General features: G+C 45.8%; 4 non-coding genes across 4 annotated transcripts; all 4 read right to left on the reverse strand.

Moving 5' to 3' along the window:
- Positions 1–2,053: 2,053 nt before the first annotated feature.
- On the reverse strand, positions 2,054–2,126 carry TRNAV-CAC (transfer RNA valine (anticodon CAC)). Its single transcript has one exon. It is a non-coding gene; the product is annotated as a tRNA-Val (tRNA).
- A 7,877-nt stretch (positions 2,127–10,003) lies between these two features.
- Positions 10,004–10,077, reverse strand: TRNAN-GUU (transfer RNA asparagine (anticodon GUU)). Its single transcript has one exon. It is a non-coding gene; the product is annotated as a tRNA-Asn (tRNA).
- Positions 10,078–12,269: 2,192 nt separating this feature from the next.
- On the reverse strand, positions 12,270–12,342 carry TRNAV-CAC (transfer RNA valine (anticodon CAC)). Its single transcript has one exon. It is a non-coding gene; the product is annotated as a tRNA-Val (tRNA).
- A 7,877-nt stretch (positions 12,343–20,219) lies between these two features.
- On the reverse strand, positions 20,220–20,293 carry TRNAN-GUU (transfer RNA asparagine (anticodon GUU)). Its single transcript has one exon. It is a non-coding gene; the product is annotated as a tRNA-Asn (tRNA).
- Between the last annotated feature and the right edge of the window lie 1,485 nt (positions 20,294–21,778).

The raw sequence follows: 21,778 nt of genomic DNA on the forward strand, positions 1-21,778 counted from the left end.
CTGGACCTGAGACTGGGTCGAGGTCAGGAAAAGACAACACTAAGCACTATTATCATAGGGCAGCCACCCATGCAGACAATTCTGACAAGCACTTGAGAATACACCCCCTCCCTTGGACGCATTTCCCATCTGGTCCTCTCATCCTCCCACTCACTACAGGGAAGGATTCGTCACCTTTGTGTCCTGTCAGAACCCTTTACGCTCCGTGCAGGGCACAGAGATCCAGGCAACAGCCAAGGGGCAGCTGCACTTCCCAGAAGGGCCTTTCGCGAGGTAGGCGGTTCCAGCGCTCAGGCTGACCCAAGACCCCACTGCCCGCCAAGGCAACCGGGAAGGAGACCGGAGGGCAGCCGGTCCGGGGGGATTCCTACTAGCACAGAACGTGCCTGGCCTGCACTTCGGGGGGAGCTGAATAAAACTCCTCTGGAAGCTTCTCTACAGCCTGAAGAGAACGGATTTCAGGCTCCTGAAAGGGCAAGGGGGCCTCCTCGCGAGGACAGAGGCTTCCCCTGGTCTTGGAGGACAAGTCCCGCAGAAGCTGCCTTTGAGAGACACGCCAAACGAAAGGAGCAATCTTGAGTGGAGAGGTCTGCACGGAACTCTCAAGTGGTGTCGCCATTCTTATGTACGGAGAGAGAGTGAGAAACCCAACGTGGGAACATGTTTACTGTGCACTTACGTACAGAATATACGATGTTATTCCTCTTGCAACTTTCTTGTATGTTTCAAAGGGCTTTGGTTTTGGTTCTTAATGAATGTTTGGAACTCGAGTCTCCGATTCTCTTGGGATGAAAACGCGGTAAATAAGACTTCGGGTTTGTAACATGCAGGGGGAAAAGAGCCGAGGCGAGAGCCGGCCAGCCCAGGCTGTCCATTACATCTCACGTCCTCCAGCCTGCGCGATGTCAAGGACCCTGAGGCCGGCACTCGCCGGCATTTGGGGACTCAGTGCAGAAGCTCTTCTGCATCTGAACCTTGAAGCAAAACACAGCTCTGGTCGGGGCAGGAAGAGGAAGCCTCCTGCCAGTGGAGACGCTGAAGGGGAAAAAAAAGAAAAAAACTTTTGCAGAGGCTTCCCTGACCGGGAATCGAACCCGGGCCGCAGCGGTGAAAGCGCCGAATCCTAGCCACTAGACCACCAGGGAACCATTGAGGAGCCCCGACGTAGCGTCTCCAGGTGAAAGTTGTAAAAGTCAAGACTAAACTTCAGAGACCCGGAGAGCAGGAACGGAGATTTCCCAGAAGCCCAGGGCTGAATGCAGCTGTGCAAGGCTCCCAGCCCTTGCCCGGCTGCTCATCACCCTTCACCTCTCCAGTCTTGGGCGACGCCTTGGGCCCTGAGACAGGACACAAGGTCCGTCCTGGTCTAGCTTCAGCGCTGTGTGCTGCCGAGCCAAGGTCCTGCTCTCTTTCTGAACCTCGCTTTTCCCTTGAGTCAGGTGCCGACTGGGATGTCAGCAGGGGATGGGCGGATCCGTCCACTTCCTGATCTCTGCCCTGGCTCTGGGGGCTCTCCTGGAGACGGCACCGCGACGGGCTCCTTCCCCTCCGCGACCGGCTCAATTCGTGGAGCCTGACATTGTTCATTTCCGTGTCTTTGGCTCGGGTCCCCGGTGCACAGTCGGGTTCGGTCTCTTTTGTGGCGTCACGCAGATCAAACTGTTGCGTAGCTGTGCCGAGGTGGGGGAAAGCCAAGTGTGCTTCACAGGGATGGACTCCTTGGTTTTCAGAGACATAACTCGTGTGAACATGTGGAAGAGGTTTAGGCGCCTGCTTAGTAGGTGAGGGGATTTCCGGATGTAAAACTGACCCGAAGTCAGCCTTGTCCTTTGCCCACTTGGATTAGCTGGCTGTGGCCTGCGCTCCGCGGTGCCTCAGAGCAGAGAAAGGCGGGCGGGTTCCTGGTGCTGAGCAGGCTCTCAGGCAGTAAGGGAACTCCTGGCCTGTACCTTGGGGATGGAAACTGAGGCTGCGCCCGCCGCCTCACCCCCTGCCTTTCGCCCGTTTTGGTTTTTGGAGTGGGAAGGTAAAAACTTCAGAAAGGAAGAACGCTTGTTTCCGCCCGGTTTCGAACCGGGGACCTTTCGCGTGTGAGGCGAACGTGATAACCGCTACACTACGGAAACACGGCGGGTGCTGCCGCTTAGTGGCGCATCCCTGAAATCCGTAGGTCCTGCCACCACTATCCTAGTCGCCAACTTTTTAAACTGCAGAATGAACCTTGAAGCCCCGAGATCTCTCAGGCAAGGAGACTGCGGCTTCCGACAGGCCCTGCTTTCAGGGTTCCTCGCCTGGCCCGAAGGGAGGACCCCCGAGCCTCCCACAGTCGGCCTTCGGGCTCCCGCACCGACCGCAGAGTCCTCGGATCCACGGCTATGCCCCCGAGTGCAGGGGTCGCCCCCGCTGCTGACTCCTCAGCTCCCAGAAGCCGCGGGAGCCGGGGGTTCGGGCAAGTGCCCTTTGGGCCTAAGGGGAAAAGGTAGAGAATTAGGTTCATTCCAGTGAGCTTCTCTCTCTCTGGAGCGGATCCTGTGGGTCCTAGCTGCATTTCTCCAAAGCCTTCAAACAGAATTGCTTTCATCCAGACTGGATTGAGTCGTCTTCAGGGTGAATGCTAGCTTGCTACAAACACTCCGTCATACCTGAAGGAGGAAATCTACAACTCCCAGGTAAATTCTATTTTCTTCCTTTGATTTCTTCAAACAACAACAACACCCACAAAGACAGGTCACTGGTACATACTTGCACTTTTCTTATAATACTTAAGGTATGTCTGACTATCTATGAAAAGCTCTTGCTATAGAAACATGTGCAAGAGATTGTCTACCATGAGCTAAACGATCGTCATGCCTGCCCAAGGTCCAAGAATCTGATGAAGCTGGATCCAGTCCCCCACTGCCTTTAGATCACCAGTTCGATCACCATCCAAAGCAACCAATTTCCCAGATGCAGGTCACTAACATGAGGGAGAAGAGGTCAGCTAAACATTTAAACAATCGCAGTTTGTTCTGGGGAATGTTGAAAGTCAGCAGTGGTACAGTTAGAAGGGGAAATAAAAGACTTCATAATAACGATAATACCAGCTTGCTCGAGCTTTACTCAGTGACCAGCACTGTTCCTCAGTGCTTTACTGTGGAATCACTTACTAAGTCCACATAACAACCCTGGAAGATAGTGTAGGACTTTACCACCCCTTGTTGCAGATGAGAACACTGAGGCACGGAAAAGCTGAGCTAACCTTTCCAGGGTCTCACCACCACCACCACCCCCCCCCCCCCCGTGACAGTGAGAGCCAGCACTCAGACCCAAGCAGTTTGCCTGCAGAGCCCCTCCCCTTGGCCACCATGCTCACGGGTAACTGAGAAAACTTCACTGAGATTTGCATCCCTTCCTTGTTCAACCTCCAATATATCAAAAGGAAGAGAAGATTGAAAGGTAGGCCTACAAACCTCCCCAAACTCATTAATGAAATGAAGAAGAAGAGGAGAAAGAGTAAACAGGACCATTGGAGAAGCAACGACGTTAGACGCAGAGAGAATGACGATGCGTTTGTTAAACACATACTAACTGGAAACTGTCTCTTTAAAGACTAAGAAGGACCTAGCTTCCAACCATTGAAGACCTAAACTTTCCCGTTCCATGGCAGTCTCCACCCAAGAATAGATTTCAAAGCTACCAACATAGTGTATACACATGTGAATATGAAAATCATACTTCAACATTAGTAGTAAAGAGATTATTTTTGAATTTAAAAAAATATTTTTAATACAGCAGGTTCTTAATAGTTATTTGATATATATTAGTGTATATATGTCAATCCCAATCTCCCAACGCATCCCACCACCACCAACCCCTCTGCCGCTTTCCCCCCCCGTTGGGGTCCATATGTTTGTTCTCTACATCTGTGTCTCTCTTTCTGCCCTGCAAACCGGGTCATCTGAACCATTTTTCTAGGTTCCTCATATATGCGTTAATATACGATATTTGTTTTTCTCTTTCTGACTTGCTTCAAGTAGTAAAGAGATTTTGAAGGAGTTAGCTCACATGGTTACTAATAAAAATGGGAAACAGTTATTAGGATGTTGTCATTAAACAAAGGCAGGATTTATAAAAAAGCCAGAAAAGAGAAGAGAGGAAACACACACACACACACACACACACACAAAGCCTGAGAAAGGGGAGTTTTCCCTTTCCTGGAGGAACAGATAGCTGAAAGCCATCAAACAGCTTATCAGGAGGGTTTAATCTAGTGAAGTTCCGAGCTAATCAGGTAAACGCTTTTGGCTATGTGTGGATGCTCAAAAATTCTTGAGAGTTGAGTGGTGAAATGCATGTGGCGGCTATTCTTTGTGTACTACCTGCCAGTGTCCCCCTTTGGCACCTGTGAGTTAGTTAAGCCTAATTGAACTACTTTCCTCATCAGAATTTCTCAATTTCCTATACCGCCCACATTCCTTGACTCATATTGATTCTTAAAAGAGCAGATTTGGTCATGAACACTTGGTTCTCTCTTTGACACAGTATTAACAGTGGAATGTCAGCTTAAGGTAATGGTTGTGAGCAGCATATGCGTAAGTAGTCAGATATCCGATAGTGAAGGGAAGCCAAAAATCTGAGGACAGCAAAAATATCACAGTAACTACTTTGAACTTACTTTCCCTCCTAGCCCAGGACAAAGCAGAAGGAAAAGTATCAATATCACTTTACCAATAACCAAGTGGCATTAAACTTTAAAACAATGAGGCATAATATGCATAAAGTACAAAGAGTGTACACTTCCCAAACCATCACCAGTGTACACCAACCTGAGTAACTGATAAAGCAACCTAAATAACTAAGGTATGCAAAATTACCAGACCACAGAAGGCTTCCTCATGACTCTTCCCATGCAAGAGCTCAGAGTAATCACACACATACCCCTGCCAACCTCTCTGCCTGTTACTTTCACATAAATTGAATCACAGGGCATGCACTGGGTTTGGGGGGATGGAGGGGCATGGGTCCGACTTCTTTCACTCAACGTTATGTCTATGAAATTTAACCCTATTTTTCACGTAGTTCTTTGTCTCTGTGTGTATGCCTTGTAAGAATATAACTCCACGTAGTTTTGAACTGTTGGACATTTCAGTTGTTTCCACTTGAGGATATTCTGAAATGGTACGAACATTTTTTTATGACTTTTGGGGGACATACACATTTTTCTAGAGCACCCCATTCCAACAGAATAATGCCAGTGTTGACTTTCAAAATAATACTTTTGAGCGTTTCCCTGGTTGCGCATTGGTTAAGAATCCGCCTGCCAAGGCAGGGGACACGGGGTCGAGCCCTGTTCCGGGAAGATCCCACATGCTGTGGAGCAACTAAGCCCGTGCACCCCAACTACTGAGCCTATGCTCTAGAGCCCGTGAGCCACAACTACTGAGCCCTCCTGCCACAACTACTGACGCCTGCCCGCCTAGAGCCCGTGCTCCGCAACAAGAGAAGCCACCACAGTGAAGAGCAGCCCCCAATCACTGCAACTAGAGAAAGCCCTCGCCCAGCAACGAAGACCCAACGCAGCCAAAAACAAATACACAAAATCAATTTTAAAAATTTATGAAAATAAAAATATACAAAAGTTGGGGTGGGGGGTTTGTTTTTTGTTTTTTTCCAACAAAAAGCGTTTATTCAGGAATAGCGGAAGAATGGCAATTCAGGACAAGCAAGCTATAGCAAAAGCCATAGGCAAGTCCCACAAACAAAGGAGAGGAAGGAACCTTATTTTACAGAGAGAGAGGAGGAAGCTGAGGGAGGTTGTTTTGAACCCAAGTCCACTGGAGAAAAGTGAAAGTTCAGGGTGATGACGGTTTCTCATTGCCAAGTTGCTGATTTCCTGCGGGAGATGCAACGTGCCTGTCTTTCTGTTGGGGCCTGTAATCGATGATTCTTCCTGTTGATGCTTCTTCTGTTTGGGTTTGTAATTGACGATACTTCCTGTCTTTGAACTTGAGTGGTACCCCATGAGAGCTCCCACTTCTGGTCTCCCGACTTCATCTGAGTGACGCTTCCCTTTATTAGTTTTCAAACCTGTCACAAGGAATTTTGAATTTTCTATTTTAATCTATTTTAATGTTTTAGGAGACTTACTACATCAAAATATTATCATTACAACCTGTGGCCCTAGCAACTTTCAAGTGTTCAGTAGCTACATGTGGCTTGCACCTATCACATTGGAGAGCACAGGTCAAAGGTATAGCACAGCTAAAAGTACGATTTCTGGGCCACAGCATGTAACTGTGTATGTATGACCCTCAGTGGATGCTGCCAAATTTGTTTTCCAACCTGTGGAACTTTTTTATACCCTTTCCAGAAATGAATAAGAATTTCCAGTGCTCTCCATCCTGTCACCATTTGGTTTTGTTTGTCCTTTTTTTTTTTTAAAGTAAGCTTCATTGAGGTGTAATTTACATAGTAAAACCTGCCAACATTAGATTATTCTACATTGTTTTCAATGATATCATTTCTTTGCCAAGCTGGATTTTGGTGCTTGCTGTGATAAAAGGCAAGTGCCATGCAAAAAATGAATGTGTAACAAGAAGCAAGGAGGCGCTTTGAGAAGGTTTCAGAAGCCGTGCAGTGCGCATCATGAAGGTTATGATTCTGACGTGTCAGAGCAGTGAAAACACAAGCCACTCTACTGAACTTTTGTCAAGGGAACACATAAGAATAGCCACAGCACCAGCCACAAACCTACAAACTATAGAAATATATGTGAAGCCAGAAAACAACAGCATTCCCCAACGAAAGCACTGTTGTCGACCGACCTATCATGAAATTAGGGCAAACGGGAAGGACAAAGACAGAGAGAATTTGCAGGCAACCAAAGATGATTCGTTAAATAAATCAATTTACTGTTAGTCAAAGGATTGAAGTTAACTCTAGATCTTGAACTCGTAATTTAAGCTGACGCATGTTGGAACATGGGAATGTTGGAATCATATATTGGTATATATGGAATCATATATCAGATGACGCCTAAAAATATTTACCAAAAATTGTCAGTGGAATAATTGAGTCGTCTGGTTTCTAGAACTACAAGTTTTCATTCCTCTTTAAAGATATTAGTATATTTAATGTACTTGACTAGTATATTTAATATACTTCAACACATAAATTTAAAGTTTTAGTCGTTGAAAACTTATTGGATACGTTTGCTTATTTAACCAGTACAACCAGTACAGGAAATTTAGGAAGTCCAACGTAACTCAGATTTTCAAGCCATAATAAAGCCAAGACTTACATAACAGTATATTATACCACCATTATTTTCTACATCAGAACATAATCTGAAAATATATATATAGTCGTTTTTAGACCAAAATTATTAAACCAATCTAATTTTTCTGAGTAACCTCGATAAAAGCACATGACATGACATAAACATTTTAAATGTCATTATATGTAAAATGTATAAATTATTTAAATTGCTTAAAAGTATTAAGGGTCATCTTTGTAGTCCATTTCATTTCGTTTCTCACTGGTGTTCCGAGGGATCAAGACCATTAATTTAATCTACAGCTAAATCTGTTATTGTTCCTTGTCACCAATTCCACAACAAAATTTTTCCTTATATAAATACCACATTGAAAGCATAAGTAGTAAAGCATTCTTCCCAGAAATTCTTAATTTTCTTATTTTGAATTTATACGAGTGATTATTACTTTCCTGAAATTACTTGCGGAATTAATTTTTAATTAATTTAAATTTTTAGAGGCCTACTTTGTCTATTCTCTCCCAAGGAAGAGAAAGTATATTGTTTTGCTTCTGAGAAGATATATTTAAAGGGAAAAAAATTCATCAAACTAGTGGGCATTATTTAAGGTGAAAGCAGAGGCAATGATAGGTTTTAACAGCAACTGACAGTGAGGGAAACAAAATGAAATAAGTAAGCCACATTAGGTCCTTGAAGGAAGCTCATTAATGAAACTCAGAGTAATTCTGTGATATGCTTTTGAGTCTCCAGGGTATGTATCTGTGCATGAAGTCATTGCTCCTCATCCATTTTTATTAAGGACCGAACTGGCTTACAGTTCTGGAAGGTTTAAATCTTGATTTGTAGGGTTGTCACAAGTGCTCATGTTGCTGACTTTGTTGCTTGTTTGTAATGCTATGTCTCTCCTCTGCTTTCTGCCATCCCTGAAGGACATTGGTTTGAATTTTTTCAGTTATTTAGAACCTTGAGTATACCAATGAAAGAAAGCTGCCTATTCCGTGCTAAAAATTCCATATTCTTCCTGTATTAATCCCCCTTATTAATGTTGAGTTCCTTACGAGGGAACCATTGCATATTAAGATCGTCCTTATTGTAGCTACTACACTTTTGCAGTTATTGACAAGGGTTGACTGGGCCCACGTGGCTTTTAGCAAATAGTGGAAAGACAAGAGGTGGACAGCTTCTCACTGCTGTGGTGTCTCATACCAGGAAACACCAGAATCCTCAGGACAAGCATCAGACAAAAAAGACTCATGGTCCGGATTAGCTGTCATCTTCTACCTAACAGGGAATGGATCCCTGTCAACCGCCACCCAACAGGGATTATCCCCAGAAGTTCACTTCCTAAAATTAAAACCAGAATCCCGCACTGAGATGAGAAATTAGTGATGCACAAATGAGAGGGAGAGAGAGAGACAAAATCCGTGTCCAGTAACCACACAGTATGAAAAAGCCAAAATGCTCCATTCCTGCACATGAGCTAGAACAGAACAGAGCAAACACGAGCCAATAGCTCTAAGGGTCCAGGTCTGAAGCACGAACTTGTGGGGGGCAGGATTCTGTTGGCTCCCACGAGGTGTCTTAGATGGGCTAATTTGTATCGTCACAGCCAAAAAACAAACAAAAAACGGTCAAGGAATAACATAGAAACACTTATTCCCATGCGAATTCCCCATTTTATAGGAGGAAGGACAGGCATTAGATTGTTTGCATCAAATTAAAAGTATAACCAAAATGTATAAATAAAAGAGAAAAGGGGAGAAGGAAAAAACTTCTGAGATCAGCGAGATTCTTCTCTTTGGATAAGTTGCTTGGCAGGACGTTGTCAAAGAGGTCACTCTGGGCAGTCTTCTCTGGACCCTGTTGACTAGGTCTGCAGAGAAAACCATTACAGTTATTGGGAGACTTTAAAAATATTGAATGTTGAGCTTTTGAACGTATGCAATAGAATATCTCTGTGTACTGCCCACAGGGTCCCCCTGTTGTCCTTCCCCTTAGTTATGTCGGGAGGGCACTGCTCCCTTTATTAGTTAGACTACCATAGAGAGATGTATAGAAAGGTTGCTGTGTTGGCAAGTAAATGAAGAAAGGGACATTGGAAGACTGGAAAATAAAATGGAATATGATTCAGTGCCACTTCTGTGGAGGGCAAACTTGAAGGATTTACCAACATTAGAAGCACAGAAACACTAAAGGTAGCACTTGCACTTGCAGTTCTCTACGCTCTGGAAACACCTGCACGAGTGGTCAGAGGTGTGTGTACAATAATGATGGTTGCAGCCTATTCGTCATCGTGAAACCATGAAACCAAATACTACACAACCATGGAAGAAATGCCTTTATCAAAAAAAAATGCAGAGGAGAATTATGATGATGAGTTCACCGATAACATCATTCATAGAACAATTACTAACGTTCACAGCTGAAAAATTTGAGACACATAAAATATAACTTTCTTGTCCAAGTCTGTAGACTTGGCAGAATAAAGACTATCCCACCAGACCGTGGCTTCCTCGATCTCTTTCAGAAGGCCGTAAGTTAGGCAAGTATAGGGTCCAATAGAGACGACAGACAATAGAGCTGGGAAGGGGAGTGTGGCCCAAGACAGGCAGCAGTCGTGAGGTGGATAGGACCCCGATTGCAGTTCGGTAAACTTTGTGGGAGCAGAAGTACAGGGGATAATCAGCATGGAACACCTGCAATGGTAATCAGCACGGAAAACGCTGAATGGGTTCTAAGACCTCTACCCACCGTCCCTGGGTGGGCTCGAACCACCAACCTTTCGATTAACAGCCGAACGCGCTAACCCATTGCGCCACAGAGACAGCAGCACGCCCCTCTCCTGGCCTCTCTATGGAGTAGACAGACACTGACTAATTCCTAGGATGTGCCGCCTTTCTCGCAGGAAAACGGTACCAGTTCCAAAGCTTCGGAAAAACGGAAAGTTTAGAGCAGCCGATCCCACTGGACCTGAGACTGGGTCGAGGTCAGGAAAAGACAACACTAAGCACTATTATCATAGGGCAGCCACCCATGCAGACAATTCTGACAAGCACTTGAGAATACACCCCCTCCCTTGGACGCATTTCCCATCTGGTCCTCTCATCCTCCCACTCACTACAGGGAAGGATTCGTCACCTTTGTGTCCTGTCAGAACCCTTTACGCTCCGTGCAGGGCACAGAGATCCAGGCAACAGCCAAGGGGCAGCTGCACTTCCCAGAAGGGCCTTTCGCGAGGTAGGCGGTTCCAGCGCTCAGGCTGACCCAAGACCCCACTGCCCGCCAAGGCAACCGGGAAGGAGACCGGAGGGCAGCCGGTCCGGGGGGATTCCTACTAGCACAGAACGTGCCTGGCCTGCACTTCGGGGGGAGCTGAATAAAACTCCTCTGGAAGCTTCTCTACAGCCTGAAGAGAACGGATTTCAGGCTCCTGAAAGGGCAAGGGGGCCTCCTCGCGAGGACAGAGGCTTCCCCTGGTCTTGGAGGACAAGTCCCGCAGAAGCTGCCTTTGAGAGACACGCCAAACGAAAGGAGCAATCTTGAGTGGAGAGGTCTGCACGGAACTCTCAAGTGGTGTCGCCATTCTTATGTACGGAGAGAGAGTGAGAAACCCAACGTGGGAACATGTTTACTGTGCACTTACGTACAGAATATACGATGTTATTCCTCTTGCAACTTTCTTGTATGTTTCAAAGGGCTTTGGTTTTGGTTCTTAATGAATGTTTGGAACTCGAGTCTCCGATTCTCTTGGGATGAAAACGCGGTAAATAAGACTTCGGGTTTGTAACATGCAGGGGGAAAAGAGCCGAGGCGAGAGCCGGCCAGCCCAGGCTGTCCATTACATCTCACGTCCTCCAGCCTGCGCGATGTCAAGGACCCTGAGGCCGGCACTCGCCGGCATTTGGGGACTCAGTGCAGAAGCTCTTCTGCATCTGAACCTTGAAGCAAAACACAGCTCTGGTCGGGGCAGGAAGAGGAAGCCTCCTGCCAGTGGAGACGCTGAAGGGGAAAAAAAAGAAAAAAACTTTTGCAGAGGCTTCCCTGACCGGGAATCGAACCCGGGCCGCAGCGGTGAAAGCGCCGAATCCTAGCCACTAGACCACCAGGGAACCATTGAGGAGCCCCGACGTAGCGTCTCCAGGTGAAAGTTGTAAAAGTCAAGACTAAACTTCAGAGACCCGGAGAGCAGGAACGGAGATTTCCCAGAAGCCCAGGGCTGAATGCAGCTGTGCAAGGCTCCCAGCCCTTGCCCGGCTGCTCATCACCCTTCACCTCTCCAGTCTTGGGCGACGCCTTGGGCCCTGAGACAGGACACAAGGTCCGTCCTGGTCTAGCTTCAGCGCTGTGTGCTGCCGAGCCAAGGTCCTGCTCTCTTTCTGAACCTCGCTTTTCCCTTGAGTCAGGTGCCGACTGGGATGTCAGCAGGGGATGGGCGGATCCGTCCACTTCCTGATCTCTGCCCTGGCTCTGGGGGCTCTCCTGGAGACGGCACCGCGACGGGCTCCTTCCCCTCCGCGACCGGCTCAATTCGTGGAGCCTGACATTGTTCATTTCCGTGTCTTTGGCTCGGGTCCCCGGTGCACAGTCGGGTTCGGTCTCTTTTGTGGCGTCACGCAGATCAAACTGTTGCGTAGCTGTGCCGAGGTGGGGGAAAGCCAAGTGTGCTTCACAGGGATGGACTCCTTGGTTTTCAGAGACATAACTCGTGTGAACATGTGGAAGAGGTTTAGGCGCCTGCTTAGTAGGTGAGGGGATTTCCGGATGTAAAACTGACCCGAAGTCAGCCTTGTCCTTTGCCCACTTGGATTAGCTGGCTGTGGCCTGCGCTCCGCGGTGCCTCAGAGCAGAGAAAGGCGGGCGGGTTCCTGGTGCTGAGCAGGCTCTCAGGCAGTAAGGGAACTCCTGGCCTGTACCTTGGGGATGGAAACTGAGGCTGCGCCCGCCGCCTCACCCCCTGCCTTTCGCCCGTTTTGGTTTTTGGAGTGGGAAGGTAAAAACTTCAGAAAGGAAGAACGCTTGTTTCCGCCCGGTTTCGAACCGGGGACCTTTCGCGTGTGAGGCGAACGTGATAACCGCTACACTACGGAAACACGGCGGGTGCTGCCGCTTAGTGGCGCATCCCTGAAATCCGTAGGTCCTGCCACCACTATCCTAGTCGCCAACTTTTTAAACTGCAGAATGAACCTTGAAGCCCCGAGATCTCTCAGGCAAGGAGACTGCGGCTTCCGACAGGCCCTGCTTTCAGGGTTCCTCGCCTGGCCCGAAGGGAGGACCCCCGAGCCTCCCACAGTCGGCCTTCGGGCTCCCGCACCGACCGCAGAGTCCTCGGATCCACGGCTATGCCCCCGAGTGCAGGGGTCGCCCCCGCTGCTGACTCCTCAGCTCCCAGAAGCCGCGGGAGCCGGGGGTTCGGGCAAGTGCCCTTTGGGCCTAAGGGGAAAAGGTAGAGAATTAGGTTCATTCCAGTGAGCTTCTCTCTCTCTGGAGCGGATCCTGTGGGTCCTAGCTGCATTTCTCCAAAGCCTTCAAACAGAATTGCTTTCATCCAGACTGGATTGAGTCGTCTTCAGGGTGAATGCTAGCTTGCTACAAACACTCCGTCATACCTGAAGGAGGAAATCTACAACTCCCAGGTAAATTCTATTTTCTTCCTTTGATTTCTTCAAACAACAACAACACCCACAAAGACAGGTCACTGGTACATACTTGCACTTTTCTTATAATACTTAAGGTATGTCTGACTATCTATGAAAAGCTCTTGCTATAGAAACATGTGCAAGAGATTGTCTACCATGAGCTAAACGATCGTCATGCCTGCCCAAGGTCCAAGAATCTGATGAAGCTGGATCCAGTCCCCCACTGCCTTTAGATCACCAGTTCGATCACCATCCAAAGCAACCAATTTCCCAGATGCAGGTCACTAACATGAGGGAGAAGAGGTCAGCTAAACATTTAAACAATCGCAGTTTGTTCTGGGGAATGTTGAAAGTCAGCAGTGGTACAGTTAGAAGGGGAAATAAAAGACTTCATAATAACGATAATACCAGCTTGCTCGAGCTTTACTCAGTGACCAGCACTGTTCCTCAGTGCTTTACTGTGGAATCACTTACTAAGTCCACATAACAACCCTGGAAGATAGTGTAGGACTTTACCACCCCTTGTTGCAGATGAGAACACTGAGGCACGGAAAAGCTGAGCTAACCTTTCCAGGGTCTCACCACCACCACCACCCCCCCCCCCCCCGTGACAGTGAGAGCCAGCACTCAGACCCAAGCAGTTTGCCTGCAGAGCCCCTCCCCTTGGCCACCATGCTCACGGGTAACTGAGAAAACTTCACTGAGATTTGCATCCCTTCCTTGTTCAACCTCCAATATATCAAAAGGAAGAGAAGATTGAAAGGTAGGCCTACAAACCTCCCCAAACTCATTAATGAAATGAAGAAGAAGAGGAGAAAGAGTAAACAGGACCATTGGAGAAGCAACGACGTTAGACGCAGAGAGAATGACGATGCGTTTGTTAAACACATACTAACTGGAAACTGTCTCTTTAAAGACTAAGAAGGACCTAGCTTCCAACCATTGAAGACCTAAACTTTCCCGTTCCATGGCAGTCTCCACCCAAGAATAGATTTCAAAGCTACCAACATAGTGTATACACATGTGAATATGAAAATCATACTTCAACATTAGTAGTAAAGAGATTATTTTTGAATTTAAAAAAATATTTTTAATACAGCAGGTTCTTAATAGTTATTTGATATATATTAGTGTATATATGTCAATCCCAATCTCCCAACGCATCCCACCACCACCAACCCCTCTGCCGCTTTCCCCCCCCGTTGGGGTCCATATGTTTGTTCTCTACATCTGTGTCTCTCTTTCTGCCCTGCAAACCGGGTCATCTGAACCATTTTTCTAGGTTCCTCATATATGCGTTAATATACGATATTTGTTTTTCTCTTTCTGACTTGCTTCAAGTAGTAAAGAGATTTTGAAGGAGTTAGCTCACATGGTTACTAATAAAAATGGGAAACAGTTATTAGGATGTTGTCATTAAACAAAGGCAGGATTTATAAAAAAGCCAGAAAAGAGAAGAGAGGAAACACACACACACACACACACACACACAAAGCCTGAGAAAGGGGAGTTTTCCCTTTCCTGGAGGAACAGATAGCTGAAAGCCATCAAACAGCTTATCAGGAGGGTTTAATCTAGTGAAGTTCCGAGCTAATCAGGTAAACGCTTTTGGCTATGTGTGGATGCTCAAAAATTCTTGAGAGTTGAGTGGTGAAATGCATGTGGCGGCTATTCTTTGTGTACTACCTGCCAGTGTCCCCCTTTGGCACCTGTGAGTTAGTTAAGCCTAATTGAACTACTTTCCTCATCAGAATTTCTCAATTTCCTATACCGCCCACATTCCTTGACTCATATTGATTCTTAAAAGAGCAGATTTGGTCATGAACACTTGGTTCTCTCTTTGACACAGTATTAACAGTGGAATGTCAGCTTAAGGTAATGGTTGTGAGCAGCATATGCGTAAGTAGTCAGATATCCGATAGTGAAGGGAAGCCAAAAATCTGAGGACAGCAAAAATATCACAGTAACTACTTTGAACTTACTTTCCCTCCTAGCCCAGGACAAAGCAGAAGGAAAAGTATCAATATCACTTTACCAATAACCAAGTGGCATTAAACTTTAAAACAATGAGGCATAATATGCATAAAGTACAAAGAGTGTACACTTCCCAAACCATCACCAGTGTACACCAACCTGAGTAACTGATAAAGCAACCTAAATAACTAAGGTATGCAAAATTACCAGACCACAGAAGGCTTCCTCATGACTCTTCCCATGCAAGAGCTCAGAGTAATCACACACATACCCCTGCCAACCTCTCTGCCTGTTACTTTCACATAAATTGAATCACAGGGCATGCACTGGGTTTGGGGGGATGGAGGGGCATGGGTCCGACTTCTTTCACTCAACGTTATGTCTATGAAATTTAACCCTATTTTTCACGTAGTTCTTTGTCTCTGTGTGTATGCCTTGTAAGAATATAACTCCACGTAGTTTTGAACTGTTGGACATTTCAGTTGTTTCCACTTGAGGATATTCTGAAATGGTACGAACATTTTTTTATGACTTTTGGGGGACATACACATTTTTCTAGAGCACCCCATTCCAACAGAATAATGCCAGTGTTGACTTTCAAAATAATACTTTTGAGCGTTTCCCTGGTTGCGCATTGGTTAAGAATCCGCCTGCCAAGGCAGGGGACACGGGGTCGAGCCCTGTTCCGGGAAGATCCCACATGCTGTGGAGCAACTAAGCCCGTGCACCCCAACTACTGAGCCTATGCTCTAGAGCCCGTGAGCCACAACTACTGAGCCCTCCTGCCACAACTACTGACGCCTGCCCGCCTAGAGCCCGTGCTCCGCAACAAGAGAAGCCACCACAGTGAAGAGCAGCCCCCAATCACTGCAACTAGAGAAAGCCCTCGCCCAGCAACGAAGACCCAACGCAGCCAAAAACAAATACACAAAATCAATTTTAAAAATTTATGAAAATAAAAATATACAAAAGTTGGGGTGGGGGGTTTGTTTTTTGTTTTTTTCCAACAAAAAGCGTTTATTCAGGAATAGCGGAAGAATGGCAATTCAGGACAAGCAAGCTATAGCAAAAGCCATAGGCAAGTCCCACAAACAAAGGAGAGGAAGGAACCTTATTTTACAGAGAGAGAGGAGGAAGCTGAGGGAGGTTGTTTTGAACCCAAGTCCACTGGAGAAAAGTGAAAGTTCAGGGTGATGACGGTTTCTCATTGCCAAGTTGCTGATTTCCTGCGGGAGATGCAACGTGCCTGTCTTTCTGTTGGGGCCTGTAATCGATGATTCTTCCTGTTGATGCTTCTTCTGTTTGGGTTTGTAATTGACGATACTTCCTGTCTTTGAACTTGAGTGGTACCCCATGAGAGCTCCCACTTCTGGTCTCCCGACTTCATCTGAGTGACGCTTCCCTTTATTAGTTTTCAAACCTGTCACAAGGAATTTTGAATTTTCTATTTTAATCTATTTTAATGTTTTAGGAGACTTACTACATCAAAATATTATCATTACAACCTGTGGCCCTAGCAACTTTCAAGTGTTCAGTAGCTACATGTGGCTTGCACCTATCACATTGGAGAGCACAGGTCAAAGGTATAGCACAGCTAAAAGTACGATTTCTGGGCCACAGCATGTAACTGTGTATGTATGACCCTCAGTGGATGCTGCCAAATTTGTTTTCCAACCTGTGGAACTTTTTTATACCCTTTCCAGAAATGAATAAGAATTTCCAGTGCTCTCCATCCTGTCACCATTTGGTTTTGTTTGTCCTTTTTTTTTTTTAAAGTAAGCTTCATTGAGGTGTAATTTACATAGTAAAACCTGCCAACATTAGATTATTCTACATTGTTTTCAATGATATCATTTCTTTGCCAAGCTGGATTTTGGTGCTTGCTGTGATAAAAGGCAAGTGCCATGCAAAAAATGAATGTGTAACAAGAAGCAAGGAGGCGCTTTGAGAAGGTTTCAGAAGCCGTGCAGTGCGCATCATGAAGGTTATGATTCTGACGTGTCAGAGCAGTGAAAACACAAGCCACTCTACTGAACTTTTGTCAAGGGAACACATAAGAATAGCCACAGCACCAGCCACAAACCTACAAACTATAGAAATATATGTGAAGCCAGAAAACAACAGCATTCCCCAACGAAAGCACTGTTGTCGACCGACCTATCATGAAATTAGGGCAAACGGGAAGGACAAAGACAGAGAGAATTTGCAGGCAACCAAAGATGATTCGTTAAATAAATCAATTTACTGTTAGTCAAAGGATTGAAGTTAACTCTAGATCTTGAACTCGTAATTTAAGCTGACGCATGTTGGAACATGGGAATGTTGGAATCATATATTGGTATATATGGAATCATATATCAGATGACGCCTAAAAATATTTACCAAAAATTGTCAGTGGAATAATTGAGTCGTCTGGTTTCTAGAACTACAAGTTTTCATTCCTCTTTAAAGATATTAGTATATTTAATGTACTTGACTAGTATATTTAATATACTTCAACACATAAATTTAAAGTTTTAGTCGTTGAAAACTTATTGGATACGTTTGCTTATTTAACCAGTACAACCAGTACAGGAAATTTAGGAAGTCCAACGTAACTCAGATTTTCAAGCCATAATAAAGCCAAGACTTACATAACAGTATATTATACCACCATTATTTTCTACATCAGAACATAATCTGAAAATATATATATAGTCGTTTTTAGACCAAAATTATTAAACCAATCTAATTTTTCTGAGTAACCTCGATAAAAGCACATGACATGACATAAACATTTTAAATGTCATTATATGTAAAATGTATAAATTATTTAAATTGCTTAAAAGTATTAAGGGTCATCTTTGTAATCCATTTCATTTCGTTTCTCACTGGTGTTCCGAGGGATCAAGACCATTAATTTAATCTACAGCTAAATCTGTTATTGTTCCTTGTCACCAATTCCACAACAAAATTTTTCCTTATATAAATACCACATTGAAAGCATAAGTAGTAAAGCATTCTTCCCAGAAATTCTTAATTTTCTTATTTTGAATTTATACGAGTGATTATTACTTTCCTGAAATTACTTGCGGAATTAATTTTTAATTAATTTAAATTTTTAGAGGCCTACTTTGTCTATTCTCTCCCAAGGAAGAGAAAGTATATTGTTTTGCTTCTGAGAAGATATATTTAAAGGGAAAAAAATTCATCAAACTAGTGGGCATTATTTAAGGTGAAAGCAGAGGCAATGATAGGTTTTAACAGCAACTGACAGTGAGGGAAACAAAATGAAATAAGTAAGCCACATTAGGTCCTTGAAGGAAGCTCATTAATGAAACTCAGAGTAATTCTGTGATATGCTTTTGAGTCTCCAGGGTATGTATCTGTGCATGAAGTCATTGCTCCTCATCCATTTTTATTAAGGACCGAACTGGCTTACAGTTCTGGAAGGTTTAAATCTTGATTTGTAGGGTTGTCACAAGTGCTCATGTTGCTGACTTTGTTGCTTGTTTGTAATGCTATGTCTCTCCTCTGCTTTCTGCCATCCCTGAAGGACATTGGTTTGAATTTTTTCAGTTATTTAGAACCTTGAGTATACCAATGAAAGAAAGCTGCCTATTCCGTGCTAAAAATTCCATATTCTTCCTGTATTAATCCCCCTTATTAATGTTGAGTTCCTTACGAGGGAACCATTGCATATTAAGATCGTCCTTATTGTAGCTACTACACTTTTGCAGTTATTGACAAGGGTTGACTGGGCCCACGTGGCTTTTAGCAAATAGTGGAAAGACAAGAGGTGGACAGCTTCTCACTGCTGTGGTGTCTCATACCAGGAAACACCAGAATCCTCAGGACAAGCATCAGACAAAAAAGACTCATGGTCCGGATTAGCTGTCATCTTCTACCTAACAGGGAATGGATCCCTGTCAACCGCCACCCAACAGGGATTATCCCCAGAAGTTCACTTCCTAAAATTAAAACCAGAATCCCGCACTGAGATGAGAAATTAGTGATGCACAAATGAGAGGGAGAGAGAGAGACAAAATCCGTGTCCAGTAACCACACAGTATGAAAAAGCCAAAATGCTCCATTCCTGCACATGAGCTAGAACAGAACAGAGCAAACACGAGCCAATAGCTCTAAGGGTCCAGGTCTGAAGCACGAACTTGTGGGGGGCAGGATTCTGTTGGCTCCCACGAGGTGTCTTAGATGGGCTAATTTGTATCGTCACAGCCAAAAAACAAACAAAAAACGGTCAAGGAATAACATAGAAACACTTATTCCCATGCGAATTCCCCATTTTATAGGAGGAAGGACAGGCATTAGATTGTTTGCATCAAATTAAAAGTATAACCAAAATGTATAAATAAAAGAGAAAAGGGGAGAAGGAAAAAACTTCTGGGATCAGCGAGATTCTTCTCTTTGGATAAGTTGCTTGGCAGGACGTTGTCAAAGAGGTCACTCTGGGCAGTCTTCTCTGGACCCTGTTGACTAGGTCTGCAGAGAAAACCATTACAGTTATTGGGAGACTTTAAAAATATTGAATGTTGAGCTTTCGAACGTATGCAATAGAATATCTCTGTGTACTGCCCACAGGGTCCCCCTGTTGTCCTTCCCCTTAGTTATGTCGGGAGGGCACTGCTCCCTTTATTAGTTAGACTACCATAGAGAGATGTATAGAAAGGTTGCTGTGTTGGCAAGTAAATGAAGAAAGGGACATTGGAAGACTGGAAAATAAAATGGAATATGATTCAGTGCCACTTCTGTGGAGGGCAAACTTGAAGGATTTACCAACATTAGAAGCACAGAAACACTAAAGGTAGCACTTGCACTTGCAGTTCTCTACGCTCTGGAAACACCTGCACGAGTGGTCAGAGGTGTGTGTACAATAATGATGGTTGCAGCCTATTCGTCATCGTGAAACCATGAAACCAAATACTACACAACCATGGAAGAAATGCCTTTATCAAAAAAAAATGCAGAGGAGAATTATGATGATGAGTTCACCGATAACATCATTCATAGAACAATTACTAACGTTCACAGCTGAAAAATTTGAGACACATAAAATATAACTTTCTTGTCCAAGTCTGTAGACTTGGCAGAATAAAGACTATCCCACCAGACCGTGGCTTCCTCGATCTCTTTCAGAAGGCCGTAAGTTAGGCAAGTATAGGGTCCAATAGAGACGACAGACAATAGAGCTGGGAAGGGGAGTGTGGCCCAAGACAGGCAGCAGTCGTGAGGTGGATAGGACCCCGATTGCAGTTCGGTAAACTTTGTGGGAGCAGAAGTACAGGGGATAATCAGCATGGAACACCTGCAATGGTAATCAGCACGGAAAACGCTGAATGGGTTCTAAGACCTCTACCCACCGTCCCTGGGTGGGCTCGAACCACCAACCTTTCGATTAACAGCCGAACGCGCTAACCCATTGCGCCACAGAGACAGCAGCACGCCCCTCTCCTGGCCTCTCTATGGAGTAGACAGACACTGACTAATTCCTAGGATGTGCCGCCTTTCTCGCAGGAAAACGGTACCAGTTCCAAAGCTTCGGAAAAACGGAAAGTTTAGAGCAGCCGATCCCACTGGACCTGAGACTGGGTCGAGGTCAGGAAAAGACAACACTAAGCACTATTATCATAGGGCAGCCACCCATGCAGACAATTCTGACAAGCACTTGAGAATACACCCCCTCCCTTGGACGCATTTCCCATCTGGTCCTCTCATCCTCCCACTCACTACAGGGAAGGATTCGTCACCTTTGTGTCCTGTCAGAACCCTTTACGCTCCGTGCAGGGCACAGAGATCCAGGCAACAGCCAAGGGGCAGCTGCACTTCCCAGAAGGGCCTTTCGCGAGGTAGGCGGTTCCAGCGCTCAGGCTGACCCAAGACCCCACTGCCCGCCAAGGCAACCGGGAAGGAGACCGGAGGGCAGCCGGTCCGGGGGGATTCCTACTAGCACAGAACGTGCCTGGCCTGCACTTCGGGGGGAGCTGAATAAAACTCCTCTGGAAGCTTCTCTACAGCCTGAAGAGAACGGATTTCAGGCTCCTGAAAGGGCAAGGGGGCCTCCTCGCGAGGACAGAGGCTTCCCCTGGTCTTGGAGGACAAGTCCCGCAGAAGCTGCCTTTGAGAGACACGCCAAACGAAAGGAGCAATCTTGAGTGGAGAGGTCTGCACGGAACTCTCAAGTGGTGTCGCCATTCTTATGTACGGAGAGAGAGTGAGAAACCCAACGTGGGAACATGTTTACTGTGCACTTACGTACAGAATATACGATGTTATTCCTCTTGCAACTTTCTTGTATGTTTCAAAGGGCTTTGGTTTTGGTTCTTAATGAATGTTTGGAACTCGAGTCTCCGATTCTCTTGGGATGAAAACGCGGTAAATAAGACTTCGGGTTTGTAACATGCAGGGGGAAAAGAGCCGAGGCGAGAGCCGGCCAGCCCAGGCTGTCCATTACATCTCACGTCCTCCAGCCTGCGCGATGTCAAGGACCCTGAGGCCGGCACTCGCCGGCATTTGGGGACTCAGTGCAGAAGCTCTTCTGCATCTGAACCTTGAAGCAAAACACAGCTCTGGTCGGGGCAGGAAGAGGAAGCCTCCTGCCAGTGGAGACGCTGAAGGGGAAAAAAAAGAAAAAAACTTTTGCAGAGGCTTCCCTGACCGGGAATCGAACCCGGGCCGCAGCGGTGAAAGCGCCGAATCCTAGCCACTAGACCACCAGGGAACCATTGAGGAGCCCCGACGTAGCGTCTCCAGGTGAAAGTTGTAAAAGTCAAGACTAAACTTCAGAGACCCGGAGAGCAGGAACGGAGATTTCCCAGAAGCCCAGGGCTGAATGCAGCTGTGCAAGGCTCCCAGCCCTTGCCCGGCTGCTCATCGCCCTTCACCTCTCCAGTCTTGGGCGACGCCTTGGGCCCTGAGACAG

This window comes from Balaenoptera ricei, chromosome 1 (assembly GCF_028023285.1).
Source record: "Balaenoptera ricei isolate mBalRic1 chromosome 1, mBalRic1.hap2, whole genome shotgun sequence".
NCBI lineage: Eukaryota > Metazoa > Chordata > Mammalia > Artiodactyla > Balaenopteridae > Balaenoptera > Balaenoptera ricei.